Here is a 12,320-nt window from a genome sequence, read left to right as displayed (position 1 = left end):
AATTGGTCACATACACATACATGTTTAGCAGATGTTATTGCGAGTGTAGCGAAATGTTTGTGCTTCTAGTCCAAATAAAATTATTCCTTCATAAATTCCATCTTAAACAAAAAAAAGTGCTACAACAAATCACATACAAAAGACAAGTCTACAGAGTGACTGAGACACAGACATATCTGTGTAATATCTAACATGCAATCTAACAATTCCACAACCACCTAATACACAGATCTAAGTAAAGGAATGGAAGAAGAATATGTAAATATATGGATGAGCAATGACAGAGTGTCATAGGCAAAATGCAATAGATTATATAAAATACACTATGTACATATGAGATGAGTAATGTAAGATATGTGAACATTATTAAAGTGCCATTATTAAAGTGACTAGTGTTCCATTCCTTAAAGTGGCCAGTGATTCCTAGTCTATGCCTATAGGCAGCAGCCGCTAATGTGCTAGTGATGGCTGTTTAACAGTCTGATGGCCTTGATAGAAGCTGTTTTTCAGTCTCTCGGTCCCAGCTTTTTCTGCACCTGTACTGACCTCGCTTTCTGCATAGTAGCAGGGTGAACAGGCAGTGGCTCGGGTGGTTGTTGTCCTTGATTATCTTTTTGGCCTTCCTGTGACATCGGGTGCTGTAGGTGTCCTGGAGGGCAGGTAGTTTGCTCCCGGTGTTGCGTTGTGCAGACTGCACCACCCTCTGGAGAGCCTTGCGGTTGTGGGCAGTGCAATTGCCGTACCAGGCGGTGATACAGCCCGACAGGATGCTCTCAATTGTGTATCTGTAAAAGTTTCAGCCTCCTGAGGTTGAAGAGGCGCTATTGCGCCTTCTTCACCACACTGTCTGTGTGGGTGGACCATTTCAGTTTGTCCGTGATGTGTTCGCATAGGAACTTAAAAACTGTCCACCTTCTCTACTGCTGTCGCATTGATATGGATAGGGGGGTGCTCCCTCTGCTATTTCCTGAAGTCCACCTTCATCTCCTTTGTTTTGTTGACGTTGAGTGAGAGTTTATTTTCCTGACACCACACTCCGAGTGCCCTCACCTCCTCCCTGTAGGCTGTCTCCTCGTTGTTGGTAATCAAGCCTACTACTGTTGTGTCATCTGCAAACATGATGATTGAGTTGGAGGCGTGCATGGCGTCCAACTCAAATGGCGCCAACGGAGATGGCTGCCTCACTTCTAGTCCTTAGGAAACTTTGCAGTATTGTTTTTTTAACGTATTATTTCTTACATTGTTAGCCCAGAAAATCTTAAGTGTTATTACATACAGCCGGGAAGAGCTATTGGATATCAGAGCAACGTCAACTAGGACCAGGAATACGACTTTCCTGAAGCAGAACCTTTGTCTGTACCACCAAGGGCATTTTAAGTGATTCCAAAGGCTGACACAAAACATAGCTGCCGGAGAAGAGGTAGACGGAGCGGTCTTCTTGTCAGACTTCGGATGCGCACATCACCCACCGCTCCCGAGTATTGTACTCGCTAATGTCCAGTTTCTAGATGACAAGGTTGCCAAAATTAGGGCAAGGGTTGCTTTCCAGAAAGACATCAGGGATTGTAACATACTCTGTTTCACGGAAACATGGCTCTCTCAGGATATGCTGTCGGAGTCGGTACAGCCACCTGGATTCTTTGTGCGTTGCGCCGGCTGGAATAAACATCTCTCAGGACAGAAGAATGGCGGGGTGTATGTTTCATGATTAATGACTCATAGTCTAATTGTAACAACATACAGGAACTCGAGTCCTTTTGTTCACCTGACCTAGAATTCCTCACAATCAAATGCCGACCATATTATCTTCCCAAGGGAATTCTCCTCGGTTATTGTTACAGCTGTGTATATCCCTCCTCAAGCCGATACCACGACGGCCCTTAAGGAACTTCACTGGACTTTATGCAAACTGGAAACCATATATCCTGAGGCTGAATTTATTATAGCTGGGAATTTTAACAAAGCAAATTTGAGAACAAGGCTACCTAAATTCTATCAGCATATTGACTGTAGTCTACTCTAACTTCCGCGATGCATACAAGGCCCTCCCCCACCCTCTTTTCGGCAAATCTGACCACGACTCCATTTTGCTCCTCCCTTCCTAGAGGCAGGAACTCTGTCGTGGAAATTTCCTGTATTTACCAAATCATGAGAGCAAACCACACACAAGTCAGAGTTATCATAAAGTCCATCTTTAATTATATGAGCTCCATCACAACCCTGTGACTCTCAGATCAATTCAGTGTCTGTCAATGAATTCTCTGAGAGTCCTTACACATTGCAACTAAGATCCTTTATAGCAAAGACACACATAGCCAGACAGCATTGGCTATAACTTCTCGTTCAGCTTTGTCTCCTAAACTATGTTCTCATCTCGCTCTCAGGACCATAAAACAAATCCTCATGAACAGGCATATATCAAATACATTCCTCCTGGACAAGATCACAGAGACACAGTGACTGGCACACAGACATTGTGGAGCCAAGAGATAATTGATTTAAAAGATATGTTTACATATGAAGACAAGCTTGACCCCTCCCCTCTCTGCGGCCCAAGTAACTTACCCCATGACAGAGAACAGATAACTGCAACCGGCCAACAGTATTATACAAAAATAGACATTCTGATGAGAAGTAACTCACAAGCATATAATGAAAATAAAACATCTTATCTATGTTACCCAACTAATTCTGATTATTTCCCAACAACTCAAACAGGATGTACCTGTGCTAAGGACAATTCAACGCTGGTCTGACCAATCCACGCTTCAAGATTGTTTTGACCACGCGGACTGGGACATTTTCCGGGTAGCCTCAGAGAATAATATTGACGTATACACTGATTTGTTGAGTGAGTTTATAAGGAAGTGCAAAGGAGATGTTATACCTACTGTGACTATTAAAACCTAGCCTAACCAGAAACCGTGGATAGATGGCGGCATTCGTGCAGAACTGAAAGTGCAAACCACAGCATTTAACCATGGAAAGGTGACTGGGAATATGGCCGAATACAAACAGTGTAGTTATTCCCTCCAAGGCAATCAAACAAGCGAAATGTCAGTATAGAGACAAAATGAAGTCACAAATCAAAGGCTCAGACATGAGACGTATGTGGCAGGTTCTACAGACCATCTAGTTGATGACCCCTACTGTTTATTACATTACATATCAAATCTCCTATTCGTGAAATGTCTAGAATATCATTGTATACTGTATCGTTAAGATTTCACTTCACTGGAACTAAGAGACCTAGCTTGAACCATGAAAACATAATTAATCAAACTTGGAATCGGTCAGAAAAACGCCTCCAAGGCTGAAATCTAATCTAATAATCGAACGAGCAGCATAAAAACACACGTGCCAATCGGAGTGTTCAGTGGCTCATTAAACATGTAAAGTGTGTTGTACCGCAGGGCAGCTCTCTTGGCCCTCTACTCTTTATTATTTTTACTAACGACCTGCCACTGGCATTAAACAAAGCCTGTGTCTATGAACAGTACATTCGGAAAGTATTCAGACTTCTACACTTTTTCCACATTTTGTTATGTTACAGCCTTATTCTAAAATTGATTATGTAAACCATTTTCTTCATCAGTCTACACACAACATCCCATAATGACAAAGTGAAAACAGATTTTTAAATTTTTTTTCAAATGTATTAAACATAAAAAGCAGATACCTTATTTACATAAGTATTCAGACCCTTTGCTATGAGACTCAAAATTGAGCTCAGGTGCATCCTGTTTGTATTGATCATCCTTGATGTTTTTACAACTTGATTGGAGTCCAGCTGTGGTAAATTTAATTGATTGGACATGATTTCCATATTATCAAAGGAAATTGAAGGACTAACAGTACAGGTAGATAGCAATAAAAACAGTACCATAGAGGCACAGAATAAATTAGAGGAAAAACAAAAATAAATGTTGGAACTTATTCAAGAAAGATCCAGTGTAAGATATTATAAAAATAAAGCGAACTGGATGGAATATGGGAAAAAATGCACTAAATTATTTTTCAACCTTCAACATAGAAATGTACCAAGAATATATTTTTGTTTCAGTCTCCTCCATCTCCACTAACCAAAGCTAATTGTATGGATTATTTTTCCTATTAATAATGTCAAATTAACATCTCTACAGAAAGACTAATGTGAAGGCCAAATTACAGAAGAGGAACTTCTTGATGCAATTAAAGCCTTTAAGTCTGGGAAAACTCCAGGGCTAGATGGCATACCAGTGGAAGTATACAAAACTTTTTTTGATATACTCAGAGGACCATTATTAGCATGTTTTAACCACTCCTATATAAGTAGTAGATTATCGGACACGCAACAATGTCTGATTTCATTATTACTGAAACAGGATCCAAGTGGTATAAATAAAGATCCAGTCCATTAAAAAAATTGGAGGCCTCTTACACTTCAGTGTTGTGATGCAAAAATTCTAGCTAAATGGCGCATAGAATTAAAAAGGTATTGTCAGATATTATTCATCCTAATCAGACAGATTTTTACATGGACGATACATTGGAGATAATATAAGACAAGTACTGGAAACAATAGAATACTATGAAATATCGGGGGAAACTAGGCCTGGTTTTCATTGCTGATTTTGAAAAGGCTTTTGTTAAAGTACGACTGGAGTTTATATATAAATGCCGAGAATATTTCAAATTTGGAGAATCACTTATAAAAGAGGTTAAAGTCATGTATAGTAACCCTAGGTGTAAAATAGTAAAAAATGGCTACATCTCAGAAAGTTTTAAACTGTCAAGAGGAGTAAAACAAATTATGATATTACATATTGGATCACAAAAAAATGCAACTTTTACATTACCGTGTAGTTTACCAATAAAATAGTCTGAAGCGGATGTGGACATACTCGGTATACATATCCCAAAATAAAGAAATGATTTCACTCCAATGCATTTTTATAGAAAGTTAGCAAAAATAGATAAAATCTTGCTACCATGGAAAGGAAAATACCTGTTTAGTCATATCACCTATTACCTATTTGCTTATGGTTTTGCCTACACCTAGTTACCTGCTTTTTAAATTATATGAACAAAAAAGATTCCATTTTATTTGGAATGGCAAGCCAAACAAAATTAAAAGGGCCTATTTATATAACAAATATGAATTCGGAGGGCAGAAATGATTAAATATTAAAGCATTAGACCTCTCACTAAAGGTATCAGTCATACAAAAGTTATACTTAAATCCAAAATGGTTCTCTAGTAAATTAGTAAGAATGTCTCACCCCATGTTCAAGAATGGCCTTTTTCCTTTTATTCAGATGACAACTGCTCACTTTCGGTTCTTTGAAAACGAAATCATTTCCAAAATATCGTTATTTTTTAAACAAGCGTCGCGGACCACAATGTCTTGCTCCCAGACAAATTAAACAACTTCTTTGCTCGCTTTGAGGACAATACAGTGCCACTGACACGGCCCGCTACCAAAACCTGCGGGCTCTCCTTCACTGCAGCCAACGTGAGAAAAACATTTAAACGTGTTAACCCTCGCAAGGCTGCAGGCTCAGAAGACATCCCCAGCCGCGTCCTTAGAGCATGCGCAGACCAGCTGGCTGGTGTGTTTACGGACATATTCAATCAATCCTTATCCCAGTCTGCTCTTCAAGAGGGCCACCATTGTTCTTGTTCCCAAGAAAGCTAAGGTAACTGAGCTAAATGACTACCTTCCCATAGCACTCACTTCCGTGCTTTGAGAGACTCGTCAAGGACCATATCACCTCCACCCTAGACCCACTCCAATTTGCTTACCGCCCCAATAGGTCCACAGACGATGCCATCGCAATCACACTGCCCTAACCCATCTGGACAAGAGGAATACCTATGTAAGAATGCTGTTCTTCGACTACAGGTCAGCATTTAACACCATAGTACCCTCCAAACTCGTCATTAAGCTCAAGACCCTGGGTCTCGTCCCCGCCCTGTGCAACTGGGTCCTGGATTTCCTGACGGGCCGCTCCCAGGTGGTGAGGGTAGGTAACATCATCTCCCCCCCGCTGATCCTCAACACTGGGGCCCCACAAGGGTGTGTTCTCAGCCCTCTCCTGTACTCCCTGTTCACCCATGACTGCATGGCCATGCACGCCTCCAACTCAATCATCAAGTTTGCAGATGACACTACAGTGGTAAGCTTGATTACCAACAACGACGAGACGGCCTACAGGGAGGAGGTGAGGGCACTCGGAGTGTCGTTTCAGGAAAATAACCTCACACTCAATGTCAACAAAACAAAGGAGATGATCGTGGACTTCAGGAAACAGCAGAGGGAGCAGCCCCCTATCCACATTGACGGGACAGTAGTGGAGAAGGTGGGAAGTTTTAAGTTCCTCGGCGTACACATCATGGACAAACTGAAATGGTCCACCCACACAGACAGCATGGTGAAGAAGGCGCAGCAACACCTCTTCAACCTCAGGAGGCTTAAGAAATTCGGCTTGTTATCAAAAACCCTCATAAACTTTTACAAATGCACAATCGAGAGCATCGGGCTGTATCACCTCCTGGTACGGCTCCGCCCACAGCCGCAAGGCTCTCCAGAGGGTAGTGAGGTCTGCACAACGCATCACCGGGGGCAAACTACCTGCCCTCCAGGACATCTACACCACCCAATGTCACAGGAAGGCCAAAAATATCATCAAGGACAACAACCACCCGAGCCACTGCCTGTTCACCCCGCTATCATCCAGAAGGCGAGGTCAGTACAGGTGCATCAAAGCGGGGACCGAGAGACTGAAAAACAGCTTCTATCTCAAGGCCATCCGACTGTTAAACAGCTATCACTAACATTGAGGGGCTGCTGCCAACATACTGACTCAACTCTTGCCACTTTAATAATGGAAAAATTGATGTAATAAATGTATCACTAGCCACTTTATATAATGTTTACATACTCTACATTACTCATCTCATATGTATATACTGTACTCTATACCATCTACTGCATCTTGCCTATGCCGTTCGGCCATCACTCATTCATGTATTTTTATGTACATATTCTTATTCATTCCTTTACACTTGTGTGTATAAGGTAGTTGTTGTGAAATTGTTAGATTAGATTACTTGTTAGATATTACTGCATGGTCGGAACTAGAAGCACAAGCATTTCGCTACACTCACATTAACATCTGCTAACCATGTGTATGTGACAAATAAAATTAGATTTGAAGTTGTTTGCAATTTCAGTTTAATCCACCTGAAAAGACAGAAAAAATACAAATATTGTGGTAAAACTCAAATATTTATTTTTTCAAATATACTAATTGATAAAAATGTATTTTTTGATAAAATCTTTAAAAAAGGTATAATTTTTGAAAATGATATCATAAATAGGACTGGTGGAGTTATGTCACACATGCAGCTAACACAGACATATGGAAATGTCTGCTATACCCCAAATTACATCCAACTAATCGCCTCATTACCACAAAAATGGAAGAGGCAAGTGGAAGGGGGAAAAAGTAAGGAACTTGTCTGTCAGGCCCTGTATTAAAGACCAAAAATGGTTAAAGAAAACTGTGATAAAGGAAAGTATATACCAATTTAATTTAAGGACCAAAAAATTGACAGCTGTGCCATGTAAATCGCAAAATAGTTGGGAAGAGATGTTCGATGTACCGATTCCATGGCACATGGTTTATGAATTGACACGCAAAACGATGCCAGATTCAAAACTTCAAATTTTTCAATTTAAATGATTATACAAAATTCTTGCAACCAATAGAATATTATATATATATGTGGGGGATACAATCTTCCCAGCTCTGCAGATTTTGCTGCGAGGAAGAAGAGACATTAGATCATTTATTTTGGTACTGTCCATATGGAGCTTGTTTTTGGTCACAGGTCCAGGAATGGCTGAAGAATTGCAACATTTACCTAGAACTAACTCTGTACATAGCAATACTGGATGATTTGAAAAGTCATAGTCAATTGATCAAAAATAATTATTATATGATTGATTTTTTAATTGTTTATTTACAATCTGTAGAAGCTATGAAAATAAAAAGGTTCAGTACTTTTGTGGAGCATCACAGCACAGTTGAAAAATATATGGCAAATAGAAATCCAAAATGAATGGTGTTAAGAGATAGATGGGAGGGGTTGAATGGAGCTGAAGGGTGGGACTAATAACAACAAGATAACCAATGTAAAACATACAGGTCTATAAAATAGGTTCAGAAATGTTGTTAAATCGCACAAACCGGATGGACATCGGAAATAGAGGATAGATTAAAACAAACAAAATCCAACTATTGTAAAATAGATATGTATATAATATGTATAAACTGAAGGTAGAAGCCTAAGTGTTATTGTTTCTTAGTTTACTCCAATTGGGGGAGGAGTGGTAGGGTTTGCGAGGAATAATAAAGGTATAGTCTAAAAAAAAGTGTGTTACCCAAAAATATGTGGGGGATTGGAAATGTTGCAGACAATTACATTGATGGAAGCAACGATCTATCCGCAATATTAAAGCTGATCCACCCCCTGAAAAAAAAAAACACACACCTGTCTATATAAGGTACCACATTTGACAGTGCATGTCAGCGCAAGAACCAAGTCATGAGGTCGAAGGAATAGTCTGTAGAGCTCCGAGACAGGATTGTGTTGAGGAACAGATCTGGGGAAGGGTTCCAAAAAATGAAGGTCGTTGAAGGTCCCCAAGAACACAGTGGCCTCCATCATTCTTAAATTGAGGAAATTTGGAACCACCAAGACTATTCCTAGAGGTGGCTGCCCCGGCCAAACTGAGAAATCGGGGAGAAAGTCCTTGGTCATGGACGTGACCAAGAATCCGATAGTCACTCTGTCAGAGCTCCAGAGTTCCTCTGTGGAGATGAGAGAACCTTCCAGAAAGACAACCATCCCTGCAGCACTCCACCAATCAGCCCTTTATGGTAGAGTGGCCATACGGAAGCCACTCCTCAGTAAAAGGCACATGACAGCCCACTTGGAGTTTGCCAAAAGGCACCTAAAGGACTCTCAAACCGTGAGAAAGAAGATTCTCTGGTCTGATGAAACCAAGATTGAACTCTATGGCCTGAATGCCAGGCGTCACGTCTGGAGAAAACCTGGCACCTTCGATATGGTGAAGCATGGTGCTAGCAGCATCATGATGTGGAGATGTTTTTCAGAGGCAGGGACTGGGAGACTAGTCATGGTCGAGGGAAAGATGACGGGGCAAAGTACTGAGAGTTCCTTGATGAAAACCTGCTCCAGAGCGCTCCGGACCTCAGACTGAGGCGAAGGTTCACGTTCCAACAGGACAACGACCCTAAGTACTACCAAGAAAAAGCAGGAGTGACTTCGGGACAAGTCTCTGAATGTCCTTGAGTGGCCCAGCCAGAGACGGGACTTGAACCCGATCAAACATCTCTGAAGAGACATTGAAAATAGCTGTGCAGCGAAGCTCCCCATCCAACCTGACAGAACTTGAGAGGATCTGCAGAGAAGAATGGGAGAAACTCTCCAAAAACTGGTGTGCCAAGCTTGTAGCGTCATGCCCAAGAATACTCAAGGCTGTAATCACTGCTAAAGGTGCTTCAACAAAGTACTGAGTAAAAGGGTCTGAATATTTAAGTAAATGTGATTTTTGTTTTTTTGAAAAAACTGTTTTTGCTTCGTCATTATGGGGTATTGTGAGTAAATTGATGAGGGGGGAAAAAAACTATTTAATCAATTTTAGAATAAGGCTATAACGTAAGAAAATGTGGGAAAAATGAAGGGGTCTGAATACTTTCTGAATGCACTGTATACTGACTGTACCCTGATGATTCAACCCTATACGTGTCAGCAACCACAGCTAGTGAAATCACTGCAACCCTAAACAAAGAGTTGAAGTCCGTTTTAGAATAGGTGGCCAGTATTAAACTAGTCCTGAACATCTCTAAAACTAAGAGCATTATATTTGGTAAAAATCATTCCCTCAAATCATTTAAGTTCTATACATCAGCTGAATCTGATCATGAATAATGTGGCCGTTGAGGAGACTAAATTACATGGTGTGTGACCTTGGAATTATAAAAAAATTAAAACAAATGTACCAGGAAAAGATTGTAAACAGTCATGGACAAAACATATTCATTGAGTGGTTGTAAAGATGGGGAGAGGTCTGTCCATGATAAAGAGATGCTTGGCTTTTTTGACACCACACTCCGCAAATAAAGGCTCTAGTTTTATCTTATCTTGATTATTGCCCAGTCAGGTGCTGCAAAGGACATAGGAAAACTGAAGCTGGCCCAGAACAGAGTGGAATGTCTTGCTCGTCACTGTAATCAGAGGGCTAATATCAACACTATACATACCAGTCTCTCTTGACTAAAAGTAGAGCAGAGACTGTTTCTTATGAAAAAAGGTGATGCAGTCAATGTGTTAAATTCCAAATCCTTTGCATTGTCAATTTACACACAGCTCTGACACACACACTTAGCCTACCAGACATGCCACTAGGGGACTTTTCACAGTTCCCAAATCCAGAACAAATCCAAGAAATGTACAGTATTATATATAGCCATGATTACATGGAACTCTCTTCCATCTGAAATTGCTCAAGTTTACAGCAAACCTGTTTTTAAAAAACAGATTAATGAACATCTCACGGCACAGCACCTCTCCCCTATTTGACCTAGATTTTTTGTGTGTATGTACTTATTTGTAATCTGTGTGACGTTTTAAATGTATGTAGTTCTGTCCTTGAGCTGTTCTTGACTATTAATGTTCTTATTGTATCATGTTTTGTGTGCACCCCAGGAAGAGAACCTGATGCATTTGCAATAGTTAATGGGAATCCTAATAAAATAGCAATACCAATAAATCTCAAGCCACACTGCTATGATTTCTCCCCATTGTGGACCTTCCCACTGTCTAATAAGGATACTCAGGAAGGAGAAGCTCTTTTATTGCATGACATAAGTATTTGATCACCTACCAACCAGTAAGAATTCCGTCATGGATTAAAATCCTGCAGCGCACGCAAGGTCCCCCTGTTCAAGCCAGCGCATGTCCAGGCCCGTCTGAAGTTTGCCAATGACCATCTAGATGATCCAGAAGAGGAATGGAGAAGGTCATGTGGTCTGATGAGACAAAAATAGAGCTTTTTGGTCTAAACTCCACTCGCCGTGTTTGGAGGAAGAAGAAGGATGAGTACAACCCCAAGAACACCATCCCAACCGTGAAGCATGGAGGTGGAAACATCCTTCTTTGGGGATGCTTTTCTGCAAAAGGGACAGGACGACTGCACCGTATTGAGGGGAGGATGGATGGGGCCATGTATCGCAAGATCTTGGCTAACAACCTCCTTCCCTCAGTAAGAGCATTGAAGATGGGTCGTGGCTGGGTCTTCCAGCATGACAACGACCCGAAACACACAGCCAGGGCAACTAAGGAGTGGCTCCGTAAGAAGCATCTCAAGGTCCTGGAGTGGCCTAGCCAGTCACCAGACCTGAACCCAATAGAACATCTTTGGAGGGAGCTGAAAGTCCGTATTGCCCAGCGACAGCCCCGAAACCTGAAGGATCTGGAGAAGGTATGTATGGAGGAGTGGGCCAAAATGTGTGTGTGCAAACCTGGTCAAGAAATACAGGAAACGTATGATCTCTGTAATATTGTACCAAATATTTAGTTCTGCTTTTCTGATGTATCAAATACTTATGTCATGCAATAAAATGCAAATTAATTACATAAAAATCATACAATGTGATTTTCTGGATTTTTGTTTTAGATTCCGTCTCTCACAGTTGAAGTGTACCTATGATAAAAAAATTACAGACCTCTACATGCTTTGTAAGAAGGAAAACCTGGAAAATCGGCAGTGTATCAAATACTTGTTCTCCCCACTGTATATACATAGGTATGTGGACACCCTTCAAATTAGTGGATTCGGCTTTTTCAGCCACACCCGTTGCTGACAGGTGTATAACATTGAGCACACCGACATGCAATCTCCATAGACAAACACGGGCAGTGGAATGGCCTTACTGAAGAGCTTAGTGACTTTCAACATGGCACTGTCATAGGATGCCACCTTTCCAACAAGTCAGTTTGTCAAATTTCTGCCCTGCTAGGGCTGCCCCGGTCAACTGTAAGAGCTGTTATTATGAAGTGGAAACGTCTAGGAGCAACAACGGCTCAGCCGTGAAGTGGTAGGCCACACAAGCTCACAGAACCAGACCGCCGAGTGCTGAAGAAACTAGCATGTAAAGATAGTTTGTCCTCGGTTGCAACACTCACTATCCAGTTCCAAACTGCCTCTGAAAGCAACGTCAGCACAAGAACTGTTCGTCTGGAGCTTC

General features: G+C 41.1%; 1 protein-coding gene across 3 annotated transcripts in view; it reads right to left on the bottom strand.

Annotated features, from left to right (window-relative positions):
* LOC110534616 (oocyte zinc finger protein XlCOF7.1-like) overlaps positions 1 to 12,320 on the bottom strand; it is a 1,104,347-nt gene that overhangs the window by 763,741 nt on the left and 328,286 nt on the right. The window lies entirely within an intron of this gene.

The sequence above is a fragment of the Oncorhynchus mykiss genome, chromosome 10 (assembly GCF_013265735.2).
Source record: "Oncorhynchus mykiss isolate Arlee chromosome 10, USDA_OmykA_1.1, whole genome shotgun sequence".
Taxonomy (NCBI): domain Eukaryota; kingdom Metazoa; phylum Chordata; class Actinopteri; order Salmoniformes; family Salmonidae; genus Oncorhynchus; species Oncorhynchus mykiss.
This window is presented reverse-complemented; position numbering and strand designations above follow the sequence as displayed.